Genomic DNA, 19,064 nt, shown 5'->3' on the forward strand with positions numbered 1-19,064 from the left:
AAATTAAGGAGATCCATACTTATGTAAATCCTGAATCTTATTGAGAATTAACCCTAATTCATTTTTACCAGCATATACACAGGGATCATATAATACTTACAATTTTCTTTACCCCCACCCCCTTTTTTTTCCCTAGATACCATCAGCTTGCCTACAATGCTTTCTTTATTAAAAATCCCTTGTGGCCTTCTTTGCATTAATATTTGTGCTTCCTTTGAGTTTCTACCACTACGATTTTGCAATGCTTTCCTGATCTACCTTGGTGATCAAATACCCTTTAATCAATGCAACTCTGATTTTATCAGTCTGATCATTTGCTCTTAAACAAACATAATATCCCAGCCAAAAGGATTTGATTAAGCTTGTACATGGAAACATAACATGAGCTTTTATTATCCTCAGTTTACCAAGAGCAAAAGAATAGTGCTTAGTGGGTGCTTATTTTAGACTTAAAGCATCAGTGTTGGAGGGGGACAAGTTTAGCTTTATAATTATGCTGTGCTCTGCCTAAAGATACGTGCATAGACTTACACAAGAGAAATGTATATAGATGTACCCATGAGAGAAAGTAGCACATATGACAGATGCTAATTATATTGCCCAATGGCATTCTGAAAGGTGCTTAGATACTGTAGCGATTGAGCAGTTTAAGAACAGAGTTTTGCAATGTTTTTATTGCCTGAGAATGCCTCAAGCAGTGCAAATAGGACCTTAGCGGTAGATTCAAAGAACAACATTTTCAGTCTTCCTCACTCTAACCTCAGTAAATATGTTTTCTCATGGAACAAGGTGGGAAGGAGGATAAGCTACTGATGCCAGTTATTGATGAAAGGCATATTTGTTCTGGAATCACTCTCAAAACAGCTTTCTCTGAGGATTGTGGTCTTGTTTGCTGAGTGGGTGACTGTTAGCAGCAGTTTGTCTTTCACAATAGGCGATTTCCATTCAGAAATTAAAACTCTGTGATCATGTGGAGTTGAAGTTCTTGTTCCTTACGATCTGCCGCTGTGTGTGGGACACCATGCCTCACCTCTCATTCCTTCCCAGCAAGCACGCAGTTGTCCCTTTGTACCCTGGGAAACCCATGTTGAGGAATTTCCATTTCATCGAGGATGGTGGTAATTGCTCTTCATGGAGTTTTCCAAACTTATGTGGAGTTTAAGTCATTAATGAATAGGGCCTTTAGTAAGATACTTGGGCTTTTTTGGCTCTAATGGTAAGAATCTCTTCCACAAACGAGTACAATTGTTCCTAACAGTTTTTGCTCTTTAATCTTTTTATTCTCATCACATGACCTTTCCTCTTAACTTTTGGTCTTGTAGACCCTTAGCTGCATGTTGTGTGCATGTTGTCTAAAATGATACGTTTATGAGATACTTTCTCCTTACTTATCTTACTAATCTGGTCGTTCTTGGCCTCCGAATCTGAGATTGACTGCACTTTGGAAATGCAGAAATGGAGATTGTCACCTCTTTTGCATGGAGTTTGGTTGTGTCATGTAGCTTGTGAAGTTCCTAATAAATGAGTCAGTAGTAAGCTCTGTCCTGCTTACCTGAGGTAAAGAATGCACATATTGAAAAACTTCTGCACTTAGACAAGCAGCTAAAATGCTGTCTGGAAATGTTTTCTAGTAGTTCCTTAGAATAAATGCAATATTTCTGTGAACCTCCATGGTTAGCACTTTATTTGGTTTGTTATGAACTATCATTAAGAAATGTAGTAAGAAATCAAAAGCTGTTTGCCAAAGAGTAAACAATTTACCTTCCTGTAGAGTCAGATGCTAAAGTTGAATTCTTCGCTCTTGACACTGGATAAAGCACTAGTGAGCTCAGGGTTTGCACTGGGTTAAGGCTTGACAACTGATGGATTTTTAAATTTTAGAAAGTGTTCTGTCTTTAAAAGATTGAAATAATTATTTGAACCTGGTTTTGTTTTTAACTATAGATCAAAATAATCAATCATCACTTAACCACAAAGTTTGAAAGGGCCGTAAGAGTGGGTATAAGCATTTCCCGGTTATTTTATATAGATGACATGTAAACTACTAGTTGATGGATAATACCAGGCTAATTTTAAGGAATAAGGAGAACAGAAAGGAGCCTTGTCTCCATGTCAAATTTTTAATGTTTTTCATTATATCATTAATAAAGTAACAGGTAATATAAGCCGCTTGACAAAAGCTGTGACAATTTCACAAGCGATTTGGTCATAATTCTTCAGTCTGCATAGGTACATAGCTAGTCTTTCACAGTCACTAGGAATAGTCTCTAAGGGCTGGACTTTGTTAACTTGAAGCAAAAATTGGTAGAGACGCTCACAGAGAGGAAACTATATTTTCTTATATAGGGTTCTAAATTAATTGAGAACTTCAGGCTGCTGAGTAGGGGATTTTGCTGACCTGTCGTAGTGCACTGCCTCAGAGGGCATCTGCCAACTGACCCAGCCTTTTCTTTCTTAAAGATGGTCTTCAAAGCAAGAAAACTTGCAAGTGTGACTTAGGAGGCTTATACCACCATCACTCCTTACTCATCCGGCCTGATCTAAGGCTAAAGAATGAAGTTGAATCTCCAACATAATCTATCTTGCACCTTCTGAATAATTAAAATTCAGGCCAAATAAAGCAGAATTCATAGACATGCTGCATATTGGTAGATGTTGTGCTGTTGGAATTGAGTTATCTTGTACGTGAACCCAGGGGGTCAGTCTCAGAGCATGTGAGGTTCTGAATTTTAATACGTGTGCCCATGCACCTGCACCTCCTTTGGGCTTCTGATTCTGAACACCACTGAGCATGCTAGCCGTTCTGCTGTCTGACCTACACAATATTTATAATTCTGTCTTTTTTCCCTCAACAGTTTACTGTTGTGCATCATTCCCTTCATATACCAAGCGCGTCTGACAGACTTTGCCTCTTCCTATGACCTTCATACCTCTGAACCTCCTGTTGCCTCTGCTGCCCTGATTCTTCTGTTGCCTTCCTTCCTCCCCTGCTGGAAAAGAACCTTTTTTTCTCTGTTTGAGATTCTGGCTTCCTTTCTCTTTCAACTCGCACATTCTCTTTTAATTACTATTGATTATTTTTGGCTGTGGTTCATATTCATTTGTGAGATGTATGCTCCAGAACTGAATGCTGTGTTATATAAATCTATATATCAGCCTCAGAAAGATTATCCATACATTTGTTTGTTCTTTTTCAAAAGATTCTCTTTGTTTTGATCCATGGCTTAGTTTGATTTGGTGTTTCAAAGAGTGTGTTTTTGGGGCAGGGTGTCTTTCTTTCAATACTGTCTGAAGATTTAATGCAAAAATTCCTGAAAACATTTTTTTTTCGTGTTATCCTAGGTATAACATTTTACATTCTCTAATATATTATATTTTTCCTCCATTGCGTATGTTCTCTTCCTTTGGAACAAAACTAGAACTGGGCATGGGCAAGTCAAGTTGAAGTGGAAGATTCTTTCTATATCTTGTCTATCAATCAAGCTGCTGAGAAAAAAAGAAACAAAGTTCTGATGGGTCTATAAGTGGGCATAAAAGGAATGATAAGAACAAGTACCAAATGCACTGATTCATAGGCTTTACTTCGGCCCATCATCCTGATGCTTAGTATGAGAAATTTTATCTTTATGCTGGAGAGATCCTATGGAAATCAAGGTGTGTGTTCTATTTCTGTAACAAAAGATGCAAGCACTGTTTGCTTAAGATAAATCTCATTTCACAAGTCTCCTTTTTACAGTTGTACTAGGAATGTTCAGTGAGCTATAATTAAAATATCAGCTATAGGATTGTACTTAGCAAAAACTTCTTCACGCTGAAGAAAGTTCTATGTGTGAACGGCCCATAAGGCATGTATTTTTAATCATTCTGAACTATGAACATAGGTTTTGTGAGTTGCAATGGTGCACACACCCAGAACTATTCTGACCTTACATGTACTGTGATTTAAGACATTTATGTTATTTAAATGAGTGAGTTGCAATACATAACTCTAATTTAAATGACGAAAAATTATTGTTTTACCCTCAAGCAAATAATCGTGCTCATCTTGGATCCTTTCCAGGTAGGCAAAATGGAGAATAAGAAAGCAAAGCATTCCTACAGATAATGTGAGACATGACTAAAAAGGGTTTTTACAATTTTTAATACAAACATGACATGCAGTTAATAAGTTTTAAATGATGCTTCAGAAAGTGTGCGTAATACCCTAAGGGTCTTCTAATAAAAGTGAAGTAGAATTGAACTCTCTGTGCTGCCAGGTACTTTGTAATAGCTTCTTAAGAAAGGACAATGGTTTAATTGTAAGTCGTCTTTTAAAAAAAAGCAAAACAAAACAGTAGATGTTCACAATGTGAAGATTAAGAGCCTAATTTTCCCATTCTTATTACTCTATTTACATCCTATTTGTAACTTCACAGAGTTACATGTCCCATAGTGTTCAGACTAGTATAAGAATGGAATAATGAGTGAAACAAAGTTTTTTATATTGAGTACGATGTAGAAGTACAGTGTGTTGTAAAAGCAGTTCTTTGCATTGACACTGGTTTAGCTTAAAATAAGTTTTAGTTTTCAATAGAATTCCATTTTCAATGAAACATTTCCTTGCTTTGAAGGAGTACAGCTATGACCCCTCTCCACATAGCTGAAAAGTTCACTGTGAAAAGCTGTCTGTCTATAGCCGGTCTGCTCAAACTCTTAAAAGCTCTAGGTAAAAACTCAAAAAGTTCATTGCTCATCCTTAATTTACTTTGGTTTTGTATTAAAATACAAAATTTTCCTCTGAAAATATGTTCGTGAGAATTAACGTTTTCTGTGAAATTTCTACATAAAATCTTTTACTGACCAGTTTAAGCTTTACAGCTTTGCCTTTCCAAATTTAAAAGAAAAATCCTTGCTTATGCTAACTCGTAACCTTTGTTTCTTACAATTTTGTAAGTACTAGGTATATATACAGTATTTAAAAGAACTTTAAAAAAAAAGAATTGCTGCATCTTTACAAGAAATCATGTTAATTATAAGAAATAATGCTTATACTATAGCGTTAGTATATTTAAAACCTCCCATTACTATACACAGTGTGGGAAAGAACTTTCGGTGACACTCATTAAACCCAAATCTATTCAGTGGAATTACATAGATACTCTGTTTCACAACTGTTGATTCATTAATAGTGTGTGTGATTATGGGAACATGAACTCGCTGGAAGTTCGGTTCGCAAACGCCAGCTCAGCACCGAGGGACAGTCGGGGAATCCCTGCTTGGTCCAGGCTTTGACGCGGGATTTCTAACGTCACCTCGATTTGACTTCTGAAAGAGAATGAGAGTTTTTCTGTCGTTTTCAGTGAGAGGAAGAAATGTCAGTTTAGGTAGGTTTGATGGAGTTTCAGGTTAACAGTGATATGAAAGGACATTGGCTTGGGTTTACTCCATTTATTTTAACCATGGAAACATTAGAAGTGAACCGAGAATGGCATGGAGAGGTTGATAACAAATTGAGCATTTTACTATAATTTTTTACCATAATGTTCTTACCAAAATTATTAAGAAACTCATTTGATGTATTCAGGATTTATCTACCAAACAGCATGGCTCAAATACTGTCCTTCATGGTAAGATATCTGGGGTGAAAAACAAACAAAACAAACAAACAAGAACAACAAATGGAAAATGTTATTGAGCTCTTTTAGGAGGACAAGTAGATGCATAGATAGATTATAAATCAAAACAAGTTCCAGTATTACAACTCGGATGTCCATGACATTCAGTGCTCTTAGGAAGTAAGAACAGATGCATAATTTATGGTTAAACTCATTCTGATACCTGATGAATGTGGTCCACCCGTACAAAATCCGGTGAATTAGATTAAGCTTCCTGATGTGTGGATTTTACTGAATGGCCATGTAGAACTTTTTTTATGTTGACCACCAGAGGGAGCCGACGTTGTCACATAGCTGCGCTAGGTCGCAAGTAAGAATAATGCTGAAGGTGAGTTTTAGGCTAAAACATACCACACTTATACAAAGATTTTCAGTTCTTTAAGAATGCATTAAACTAAACTTAGTTTACTGTGTTGTTCTTTTCAGCAACTAAAAAGAAAAATAAATATTTTTCTAGACTTTTTTTTTTTTTAAATTGGTTTCATCACTAATAATAAAATGAAAATAAAATCATATTTGCAGGTGGTGCCACAGTGATGACATCTTCCAGATGCAAGCTCACGTTTTTACTCCAGGCATTCTTGAAAAGGATGGTGGCATGTTGGGTTGGCTGTTACATTGCATAGATATTGCCTCTGTATTTGTAGCAGCTGTGTGTCCAAGGTGTGGAAATTAGTGCATATGGCTGGTGTATGTGCTTCAGAACAAGTGCTTAGGAGCAGGTCAAATTTAGTGCCCATATAGAAAGATGTGTTGTGCTAGAAAAGTTTATCAACTTGAGTTTTAGAATTTTAAAAGCATGAGTAAATTGTTTCGGTATTCACCATTCACCCTCTTTCACAGACAAATGACTTCATTACAAACAAGTCAGACGTTCAGATACTAAAATCTAAGATCGAGAGGCTCTACAAACATCCTTAAATGTCTTTTCTACATGTAATGCTTCCTTTTTTTTTCATTAAGATTGAAATATCTGATTATTGAAATGAATGTTGTCTTTTTCACTGAGCAGCTGGATTTTTTTCTTTTCCAGTGACAGGACCATAGAATACTAAACTTTGAACTCATTCCATTTTTATCTTTGGTCCAGAACTGAAACTTATTCTGAAAAAGTAAAATATGGAGAGAATAGTCCAAATAGATTAATGCAAAATGAAATATTTCCTTTTGTTCATTTTTAACGGCAAGTCTTTAAAGCTGTCCATGGCATCTAGAGTGCCCAAGGGAGAGCGACTGGTAGAGAAATCCTCCAGTCCAAATTGTATGATAAATTGGAAACGCTTATGATGCATTTATTTATTAAACACGTGACAATTTAATCTATCATATACTCATCATCTGTCCCTGTATTCTGCATTTGTAAAGTAAACTTGGTGGTCATGATTCTCATACACTCATTGTTTAGGTTAACAGCCAGTTTAAGCCCCTTTTATTGTTCCATCCCAGTATAAAAGTGTCTCTTTGTGTGAGTTGGGCCATGTGTGTGTATGTAAGACAGCAGTTCTGTCTTCTGAACTTGGCTTCCAGTCACTGCCATGACTCTCAATATATATTTAGCACATGCAGTAGGCACCATTTAACTTTCCATACTAAAATACATGTTATTTTAGAAGACAGAATGTAACTTACTCCATCCCTCCAAAATTACAGCCATGTTGTTTTCTAATGTCATTGCAAAACTATGAACTCCCCCCTCGAGAACAGTGAGACAAACTTGCTACCACTGTTCACACACTTCTTAATCAGATATCTCACATATAGTATGCAGATAGGCTTCTCTATATCACCTGTATGGCTAAAGAAATCCACCATTAGAATTTATGTGAAGCTGAGAGAACAAAAAGTGGTGTAATTAGTACTTTGTTTATCCAGAAGAGCTTACATGTAATAAACTCTGCTGACTTTTGCTGAGGTGGAGAAGGGGGAAGGTGATCTTGTATTTTTCTGTGCAAGAATCAGCTGCTTTATTCATTATTTATCGTCTGTTCTTCTGTGATGCTCTAACTTCAAGTGGTAAATGACTGTTGAAAGGATCAAGCCCAGTAGCAAGAATGAACTACTTTAAAAGTTGATAACCTGCTGAATAGGTATCAGCTAATGAGTCCTTCATACCACTTGAATATTGTTTGAACATGAAGCATACTTTTTTTCCCATTCAGTTCTAATAAGAAAATTGTAAATTTAGGTCACCAGATCTGCTTCATTTTCTCATGACTTGAGAAAGTTCTGAAGAAGGAGATGCAGTACTGCATCTCTGCTTCCTGACATGGTATTGGAAATAATACCTGTGATTTTGCAGACTTTGAGCCAGAAGTCAGTCCTGCTATAAGAGAACACAATTCCTTCAAATATAATGAAATATTTCCTGGTTATATTAAGTATGGGACTAGACTCCTGTGAATCAGATAGTCTTTCTAGTTTCATTTCCTCGTATTTAAGTTAACGGTTTGTTTTTTTGGTTTTTTTTGTTTTTTTTTACCTATTTCATACAGTGTGGAATAAACCTTAGCTTCAGATTTCCCATCCTGACTAAATGTAAAGACATTTCTCTACTAATTCCCTTGCAGCCCAGCTCTGCAATCCAAGTGGTCTGTGGATAAACTGTGAATGTTTATTCTAAATGAAACCAGATTCCCTGTTTTCCTGTTCCTTAGTCAAAATAAGAGCAGTGTAACTCTGTGAGCTGTACCTTTAATAACTGAGTGGCATCTTAAACATACTCTGTTGTACTTGAATAGTGGAATATGAAGAAACCATCACGCTCGTACAAGTAGAAGGACACAGGCTTTATCAGTACAAGCCAGACTGAACATCAGTGTCCAGCCATACATGCACATGATATGAGTGTGTGTGTGAGAGGACTTTAATCCTGGGTATGAATTTGAAGCTATGCATTATGTATGGGACAAACGAAGCTGTAGGGTTGGTATTTGAAATGGCATTGACATCTGTAGTGCAGCATCCTACTGATTCAAATGCAGGCAGTGCACAGGGAGCTACAGAAAGCAAACTGTTGGAAATGTTTGTATTCTCTGTTCCAGGTAGATGATAATATCCCTACCAAAGTGTTTGTCCATCCTTAGAGGTGCTCATACTCAGCTTTTCGTATTACCACTTCTAAGTCAGTAAACACTGACTAAAATGCCTACCTGCTTTCTTTTAAGAAATTGAGAATTCTGGCCATGCACGTTCACTTCTGGGTTTTAGGGCCTGAAGGAACAAAAGGCTGAGACCAGAGACAGAGTCGCTTTTGTCAGCTCCTTTTGTGGATTCCATAATTGGCTCCTGGCATGGATAAAAGAATTACTTTCCAACCTACTGTACCATAAGCAAAGGTGGGGTGTTATGGAGGACAAAGACCTGAAACAAAAGAAGACCAAGGAAAGAATGAGAAAGGAAGACTGTGACAGACAAATATTTTTTTCTTTTAAGATTATTGTGATTAAAAGGTGGAAGTAGCTAAATATACAGTAACATGACATAAACAGTGAAGGACTGGTAGGGAAGCACCTACTTACTTGCTAGAGTAAACAAACAAAACAATTAATGTTTTAACTTCAAGCATCTAATGAAAATTGTTATTGATATCTGATTTTTAAAACATGTAGGTTAGCATTTTTCTTCTTTTCTCTCTCATGATTGTTTCTTTCCTCATTTTTTTCACTTGACACAGGGAGTTAAAATCTAAAGGGGAAAATACTTTTTTCAGTTTGTAAAAACATGGAAATTAATAGAGAAATATTTTCAACATTTTTATTAGCTAAGTGAAAACATGCAACAGCTCTGTTGATAAGGTGTGTCTGTAGGTGTAACAGTCAAGATTTCCATGTAAGAACTTAAGGATTCTTATAATTCTTAAATTATAAGAATTCTTAGAATTATAAGAATTCTTATAATTCTTAAATTATAAGAATTATGAAGAACTATGTAAGAATTATAAAGACTGGAAGAAAAACTAGTCTACTGCCTTGAAGTTCAGGTAAGGAGTTCCTTTGCTTGACTTTGGCTCGTAAGAGATGGAACATTTTGGAAGCTAAACGGATTCTTATACTTGACTTGCTGTATGGAAAGCCTCGTGGTGGGCTGCTGAGGGCTGTAGGAGGACCAGCGTGGAACACCTCCTGGTGTTGCTAGAAGTAGAAACTACTTTGGGGACTGTTGCAAGAATGCATTGGTATTTCAGTTTTATTCTGAAACCTTTTTTGAGTACTACCAGTTTCTCAGACATGTTAAATCAATACTCAGGAATGACATGATTCTTTTTTAACAGGTAAAACTTACCCTGCTTTCTCCCCAAAAAGAGGAAAGATTTTTTTTTTCCCAGAAGAAATCTTATTTTGATTAAACACAATGTAGGTGAACATTATATTGATTATTTATAACGTTTTAAAATGTATTTTTAAAACCCTTCTCTACTTACCTTCACAAAATGAGAATAATATGTTGATTAACTGACCAGTCAGTTAAAGAAACTTGGAGGTTTAAGTGTCCAAGTTTTCCAAATGAAAACATTCCGTTAAAAAAAAAATGAAAAGGGCATGCATACACTGTAATTTGCTTGTTTGCTCCACTCCCTTGTGGACATGCCCAGCTTCCTCTGTACCTGGCAGCTTTCCTGTTCTGTATTCATCAAGCTGATCAATGGGATTCAGATGTTCCTCACATAAAATCATTTGTCTTCAGTCTGCTTGTACAAAGGACACAGATTGTACTAAAAAGGCTTTTCTTCACTTCCAGGATACATTATATACATGCCGCTGTTCATAGGACAAGGCTTTGGCAAGGTATCGATTGCATTTTTTCACACAAAAAGTCCTTATAGGGGGAAACTCCTTGTGGTTTTCCATGGAGTCAAATTAGTGCCTGTGAGAAAATTAGCAGACTGAAAGCAATGGAGACAGAAGTCTTCAAACTTAGATGCTGTGATGCGAAGAGTAATAAGAAACCACCAGTTTGATTCTGTGCTGGACTGATAGGGACCACTCTAAGGTGAGAGGAGAGTTTTATAATCTCATGATGAAATCATTTGCAATCAAGAGAATGAAGATAATGTTTGGGCATTACTGTACAAACTGTACTGTACAAAGTGACCAGTAACACCTGCTAAAAAATTTTCCAAACACAATCTTTGTGTGCTGTTATTAAGGAAAAAAACAAAACAAAACAAAACTGGTTTTTTGGAGTCTAAAAGAGGAGGTGCCTTTTGTTTGGTTTTGGGTTGGTTTTTTGTTTGTTGGTTTGGTTTGGTTTTTTAAAATGTTCTTTTTTTAGTTAGGGATAAGAAGGGAAAGGAAAAGGGATCATAAAGAGATTAATAATGGATAAAAAAGGGAAAAAATGGATGGAGGAGAAAACCCCAGAAGCTTCACTTTCTAGTTTTTAAAATCAAAATGGATGTTGGGATTTGGGAGTTTTTCCTTTTTATTCTTTGTTTCCTTCTTCTCTTCCCTCAGACCCCATCAAGTAATTCCCAAAGCTTTTTTTTTTTTTTTCTACTTCTGCCTTAACTCGGTTCTCTGGTGTCTAAACCCCAGCACACTCTGGGTTGAAGCTTTGCTGTTGTTCATTGCATCCTTCCCTCAGGTATCCCTGGTAGAAAACAGAGAATGAGCTTTTATATCAGCACATATATGAAGAAAGTCACCTTGCTCTATCCTTCTATCTCTTTATGAGGCTTTTGGAACTTGACTTTAGGCTTTTATCCTTCCTGACTAATTCGGGAGAAGCTGGCAGCCAGTTTAAAAGTTACTGGAGAGTTTCATAGACAGACTTGTAAAACTACAACACTGTGACCTTCTCAACCTAATTTCTGGAGGAACTGAGGCTAAAAAGAAAAAAAATCAAAGACATTTCCAAATTTCCTAGAGGAAAAATGACCTTCTATACTGATCCTAATTAAGCCCATTAACTCAGGTGAAAAATTCCTCAAACTAGCTTGTCTGTTTTGAGGGTATGATCGTATTGAACCTTCGAATTCTAGAAATGGCCCTGCTCCAGCAGAGCACTTAAGCATGCTTAATCAGGTACCCCATTATACAGCATGCACGTTATTATTGAATGAACTGTGTAAATGAAAGCCTTAAAATGCTTCACATGAATAAAAATGCAGACAAATTTTCCCTGTGGGGATCCATCCCATGCAGAAGATCGCTTCAGCTTTGCATTTCAATCAATGAGAGGCCCAATCCTGCACCCATTGAAGTCAGTGGCAAAACCCAACTGCTGGATTGAAAACAGGATCTGATGCTGACAGCGCAAAATATGAAAGAGGAAAATTCATTCCAAGTGGGTGTTCAGATAATGACCTATTTCTTGCATCAGGCTGCTGTTCACCATACCACCAGAGATGACACTGCCATTAACATTTTGTTATCAGCAAATCAGCACAGAGCATAACATCCAGTTACCACTCTTGCATGTTTGCATTTCTTCCTCCTGGTGTTTCAAGTTAACAGGGAAAGAGAGCCCCAGGGCAAAGCAGGATTGATGAGATAATTGACTTCACAAAAGGACTGTGAAAGAGTGGGCCAAATTCAGCTCTCACTTAAGTATTCCCATCTCTGCTTATGTCTGAAATAATATGATCTAGTCCATCTGCTGTCAAAGAGGAATGATGGCATGACAGCAGAGCTCTTCCATGAGCACTTTGTTCTTCATGTGTCCAGTGTTCCCCTCCTTACTGGGCTCCCAGGGAGAGCTTCAGCTTGTGCTACTGAAAAGGAGAACCTCATGGCTAGAGCCCGAAGTGGAGTTCATGATAACCCTGCATTTGATTCTTGCCCCATGCAGTGATTTCTTGGCTACATCTGTGTTGTTGGGAAAGATGACTCCCTCTTGCCATCCTTCCGTACAACCAAATGCCTTTCTGGGATTCTGCAGCATGGCCATGGGTGTTTGCTGCCAGCTTAGCCCCAGGTTGCCTGGCAATGTTTTAGGTGGTGAGTGTGCTTGGGTTTCACTGTCCTGTCCTCACTGCCTTCGATTTGCCCTCGTCCCAGCACAGGAGTCTGGTCTGCAGAGTGCCCAGGAACTGCCCTTTGAAAATCATACGTACCCCTGTGGAGGTTATCGCACAAGATCTTCAGGGAGATACTTAGCATACGCTGGTGCTTAGTTTTGTTCTCTGCAAGAAAAGGAAGATGTGCCAGGGAGGGTTCAGGTGGGACGTTAGGAAAAGGTTCTTCCCCCAGAGGGTGGTGGAGCACTGGAACAGGCTCCCCAGGGAGGTGTCATGGCCCCAAGCCTGACAGTGTTCAAGAAGAGACTGGACAACACCCTCAGACACATGGTGTGAACTGTGGGGTTGTCCTGCGCAGGGACAGGAGTTGGACTCGATGACCTTTGTGGGTCCCTTCCAACTCAGGAGATTCTGTGATTCTAAGAATAATTATTTCTTCACTGGGCAGTTTCAGAGGCAAAACACCATAGTGATGAGAAGTGTTCAGGTGTTCTAAGCAGTGTCTGTCCAGGTAGATACTTCTGTTGACATCATTGGATGTCTTCACAGCTATGAGAAATATGTTAGCAGAGTAATCAAGCATGAATGTGCAGTAAAAAGATAACTAAACTCAGAATGGAAGCATGCTTTTCTAGGTTAAAATATTTTTAAAAATATAATTGCAAAAGTATACTGAAAAGCCTGTTGTTCTTTGAACTTTGGAGGACGCAGGTATTCCATTACTGAGGAGGTCCAAGAAGAGTCGGTTATGTATATCAAAAGAGATCAGAGTAAAGCTTTGTGTCTTTATAGCAGAGAGGTGCGTGAAAATGTTTTCATATTTATATTTGGAGCTAGCTGCTGAAAATCTTCTGTGAAAGTATTTACGTTATTGGTGGTTTGGCTGAAGCATGTTTTGGCCAATTAAACAGAGTTATTTTGTGCTGTCCTAATTGTAAGTTAGGTGGTTTGTACATGAAACGTTTAATTTTCTCAGGGCTCTGTCTGACTTCAGATGATACTATAGATACTATCCTTTACAAAGATAGAAGGTGATGTAAGGGAAAATAATGGATGCGCTGATGGCGGAGCTGAAGGGCTTTATCACAGATCTGAATGGACTGAAGTGCCGTGAGGATGGATAAGAAAAAAATTTACAGGATTGATGAAATCCCATTTTGTTAACTGCCACTCCAGCCTAGAGTTCACTCTTAGCTTTTGGTGTTAAGCAAAACCAGTATTTGTTGCCATTACTGCCTAGTAAGTCTCCATTATTAGGAAGGTTCTAAAAGTATTTTTTCTCATTCATACAGCAGTTCTCAATGGAAGTATGAATATGCCCAAGGCAAGTCCCCATAAACAGAAAGCAGCTTTCCAAATTTGTTTATGTTTATGTGTGTAATACCTCATGTCTTCAGTAATAGATAGATTATTACAGATTGACCTGATTCTGTTCCACACCTCCTAACTTTTAACTCACTTTTAACTTGAAATAAATACACAACTATGAGTAGAATAGTGTCTCTGTACTACAGAAAGAGCTCTTAAATCCCACAAGTGTCTGTGTATGTATGTGTGTTTGGTTTTGGGTTGGGTTTTTTTGTCTCTTTGCTGAGTTTGCTGGCAGCTAGTCTCTGGGGAAGAGAAGTATATTTACAATGCAAAAGTGTTCTATATTTTTCTCTTCTGGATTATGCTAGAAATATGAAACTGTAGTAGAGATTTCATTGAATTGTTAACAGACAAACTAAGGAAGAGAATGAATTGATAGAACAGAGTGCACAAGAGGGAAAGGTGGTGAAGTTTAAAAAGAAAAGTTGAGCAAATGGCCATTTTTCTGTGATCTTAAAAATCACCTAATAAAACATTGTTTTATTGCATAGGTGCACTAATCATTTCTGGTTTTAGTTGTTACACTGCGTGTGCTTTTCATGCAATTTTATAGGGTGTGTTCTCTAAGGTGGCTCATGAAAATCACCTTCACAGTCCATTTGTTTAGATTCAGCAGTGTGCTTGACCGCCTCTGTAAAGGATGCAAATTGCCAAAATCTGTCACTTAAGACTAGTAATTTGCAGCAAAATATGGAGAGAGGTTTATTTCTTCACCGGGCTCCTTATATTGGGCAGTCTGGTTTTAGATCTAGATTTTCCTTTCCTGCAAAGGCCTCCAAAGAGCCCTGTCGTTGATCACAGCATGTTACCAGCGTTACACATGATGATTTAAGAAGTGCAAGTCTATTATATGCTCTTAAATATGTTTCCATGTTGTCCTGCTCCTCTGAAGTGCACAGACCAGCCAGACTGCCCCCCTCCTCACACTTAAGGACCGACGAGAGGCAGGAGAGCACCTTGTGAGTCGTTCTAACTTGCTGTTAACTCCAGATAGTGAACACCAGGAGCTGTTCCGAAGGTCTCGCCATTATACTTCACCATGTGTGAAAGGAAATAACCCAGACTGCTGACTCATTTTTAAAAATCTGTCCTTATCCAAGCCAAGTGGCAATGTTCTCCAGCTAATCAAGGAAGGATCTACTTTGACACATTAATCCTTTTCCTGTCAAAGAGCATTTCGCTCTTCATGTCGCTTTTGCGACATCTGATCTCTCTGGAAAAGGAAGGCTGGTTACTGGCTATGGTGTGGACTTGTCAGAGCCTCAAAACAAGGCTTTTATAAAAGCAAGCAACTAGTAGGTTCAAGAGAGTGCCGAAAAGGAAAGGGTGAAAAGCAGTTTAGCAATACAAACAGCATTCTTTGTCAAATGGGCTTTGCAGAGGCCAGAGATGCTTTTTCAGTCATTGAAGAAAAGATTGTGGGAAATAAATGGTGATAATGAAGTCCAATGTTAATTTCCCCTGTCTGAAAATCTGTATTGCGTTAGTTCAGAAATTTTTCTTTCCTTGTTTGGCAGGTGGTAAAAATAAAGGTCTGAAGTGGGAGAGGGTAGCAGACATTTGCTTGAAGTGGTGGTTTCCTCTGAGTCTTTGAAGAGCCAGCAGACAGTCTTACCTAGTGTTCTTCTGAGAGAGAGACTTCACAATAATTTTCAGCATAGGTTTGAACGGAAAATCAAACATTAGTGCACAGACCTTGACAGTCACTAGTACATGGACAAAACAGTGGAGGTACTGGGATACTCTTCAGTTCCTGCTCCCTGGCTTGAGCCTATCTTTTATTGCCTTTGGTGTAGGAAACACCATTGCCAAAAATGCTTTTGTAAAAAGTTACCTTTGTGTTCTGATATTAACCAACAGCAGACAGGTTTAACCTCAAGGGAAGTGCTTATGTACTTCACATTGGTAAGGCAGGTTAAGTCAGTCCACACTGCATTTATTTTTCAACCATAGGACAGTAGGTCTAGGTAGCTAAGTTAACTGATGAGCTTGAAAATGCTGAATATTCACAGGGTGTATCTAATAATACTCCATCTGTAGCTTTCTGATTATATGTCTGGTGAGACATGTGCTTTGTGGGTCTTCTAATTTTTGTTATTTGCTAGCGTGTAAAGGAATGGACTTACTTTTGTTTGCAGGTTTTGTGCAGTAAGAATGACTTGCAATTAAAGAACCTGTTGGAAAACATGAGCGTGGGGCATAAGACTAGGAAGGAGATGCGAAAATGTCTCATTATGTGAGAGCTGGGAGTCACATGCAGGACTGTGTGAGTCAGCAACGTGCCCTCACAGTGATGAAGCGCTAACCACGGGCTGGCTTGCACTAGCAAGAGCAGAGCCAGCAGATCAAGGGAAATGATTGCTCCCCTTTGCTTGGCTGCCGTGAAGCCCCATCTGTGTCCATTGTCCAAAAACTGATTCAGTTTTGAGTTCAGGAGAAGACAGCGACAAACCAAAGCAGAAGGCATTGAAGGTGTACCTGAAAGTGCTGAGGCAACAGGGCTTGTTCAGCCTGCAGAAGGGAGGGGTAAGGAGAATTTGAATGCTGTCTTGCATCTGAAAGAAAAGGAAGAGCGAGACAGAGTCTTCTCTGGGATCCACTGCAAAAGGCTAAAACTGCAACAGTGACAAGTTGCAGCTAGAAAAATTTCAATTTGGAATAAAAAAATGTTCTTTATGGGGAGAAGCATTAAACATTACCAAGAGACTGGTTCGTGGTTTCCCAGAGGGGCTGTGGAGTCTCCATGCTTGGAGTTTTTCAAAACTCAGCTGCTCAGGGTCTTGGGCAACCTTGGCTAAGCTGGAAGTTAGCCTTGCTTTGAGGAGGACATTGAACTAGGTGACCTCCAGAGGTTCTTTCCAAATTAAATGATTCTGTGGTTCTGTAACCTAAATGAGCTGAGCCAACATTAAGCTGCTCTACATCCTCATTCTGGAGGAGGGCTGGAGCTGCAGAGCATGGTTCCTCACCTCAGCATTTCCTGGCCTCACCTTCAGTTTCTGCAAAGCAGTTATTGGAACTGGGAGAGAAGGAGTTCCTCAGAGCTCCATCTGTTCCCCCACTGCCCCCATGCTATTGTTAATGTGTAACAGTAGTCATTTATTTTCTCTTTGTTTCTTTTAATTAAAAAACAAAAGGAAGTATGCATATAGGCTCAAATACACTAAGAAGCATGTTGGATTAAAACAATCTTAATTGTGATAAATAGAGAGAAGTCCTCCCATTCTGTCTTGTGCTTTAACTGCTTACTGAATGGTTTTTAGCATCTGTCTCTACGTACAAGTTTTTTAGCAATGAGCAAAATGAGTGAAGTGGAAACAGAACACATTGTAACTGTGTGAAAAGTCTTATTATAATCCTGTGTTGTCCATTTTCATAATCTCTGTTAATCATTGCCATGATAAATGTTTTCTTTTCCCATTTCTTCTACCGACCTTCTTCCAAGTGTATGAAAAAATGTACACTTTTGTAATACTGGTCTTTTTTTTACTGCTAGTACAAATAATTAGAACAGTGTTTCTTGCTAGAAGTTTTAAGTACTGTCAGTGAAATAATTATGTTGTAATTTGGGAATCATTATAAGAATTAATATTCTTTAACATCATGAAGGTTTTAATATTTTTTACATCTTCATTGTAATAGACCATTTGAACTACAGCAATGCAATTTTAGTCCATGAAAAGAAAGTTTTTTGGCAGTGAAACAAGTGCTGAAAGAAATTGGAAAATAATTACCAACCTGTTAGCAAGAACACAGAGGAATTAGAGGAACTCTGCATCTCTAAAAGCATTACGAAGTTCAGATTATTCACCATTTAAGGTTAAATCAACTGTTACTGTTTTGGTTATACAGTTCCTGTCATTACTGAATGTGACAGTACAACACCAACAGAGCTGTAAAACCAGGAGGTCACAGCATTTAGCAAACAGTTACAGCCTGAAAAGACTTAGACCCTGTGCCCATTGGACTCAGAGTGATGGCTTGGGCTTTGATGACTGATCTAAGTCTGGGTAGGATGTGCATCTTTTGAACACTTAGGTCCGATTCTAATTTCATTCAGAGTCAGTGGTGTTTATATTCATGGTAGTAATCAGATTATTTTACCCATGGTAGTCTTCAGCTATTGAATTAAGTCTTCATTTCTGAAAGTGCTGATTAGCGTTTAAACCAGGTGAGGTTTATCTATCTCCCCATCACTGGCATTCTGTATGAGTAATGTGTACATATATGCGGTATCAAACTACACAAGTGCAGATATGACTCGTCAAAACTCGGAGTTCAGTGTTTTCCTAATTACTTACAGCCTATTGAGATTAAAGCGACAAGATCTCTTTTGTGTTAAACAAGAAGCTCACATTCTTTACTGGTGAGCTACTCTCCTCTTTCCCTCTTGATGATCACGGGCAACATTCTTGCAAACAGACATCCCAGTCATCATCCGCCCCCCATCCGCCAAGAAAGCCTTTGTAAATTGTGGTTGACCTAATTGTGCAGCGGCAGTGCCGCTGATGCTGAGCAGGGGAGATCTCTGGTATGGAACAGTCTGCAACCTGGAGCAGGATGTAGGTAAGTGGCAATGCAGGGCATTGAGGGACACTCTCCAATTTCATCTGGGGGTGAGATTTCCCATGGAGAGACTTCAGTATGACCTGGAGACCACGGGCCAAGTTCTACACCCCTTTCAATACCGCACCCCACTTGAAGCTAGTGAACAGGGTCGTATGTTACTGAAAAAGAGATCTTGGCATTGCTATATATTTGGGAACACCACGAGTCTTCTGAGGTACATCAGTGTTTCAGTAATGTATTATCTGTGGCAATTGTTATTTGTGTGTCCAATCCTGAAGTACTTGCCGAACATTCTGTCATAACCTTAGTATGTCTACATGAGGTCTTGAAGATCAGAGCCCATATTGAAATCTTGTAGTGTCTTGACAGAGAAGAGAGAAACAAATGTTGAGATATTTCTTTATTTGACCAACAGATAACCTCAGTGGCCACCATTGTTGTGACCACACTCTGCTTCGTGTGTGGTGGTTTCCTGCATGTGCATTCCCGCTGAGAAAAAATAGGCAAAAATC

General features: G+C 38.4%; 1 protein-coding gene across 1 annotated transcript in view; it reads left to right on the plus strand.

Moving 5' to 3' along the window:
- The window catches only part of COBL (cordon-bleu WH2 repeat protein), a gene marked incomplete at both ends in the record, with an annotated part of 160,113 nt that overhangs the window by 116,561 nt on the left and 24,488 nt on the right, over positions 1-19,064 (plus strand). The window lies entirely within an intron of this gene.

Source organism: Nesoenas mayeri (assembly GCF_963082525.1).
Source record: "Nesoenas mayeri genome assembly, chromosome: 2".
Classification (NCBI taxonomy): Eukaryota; Metazoa; Chordata; class Aves; order Columbiformes; family Columbidae; genus Nesoenas; species Nesoenas mayeri.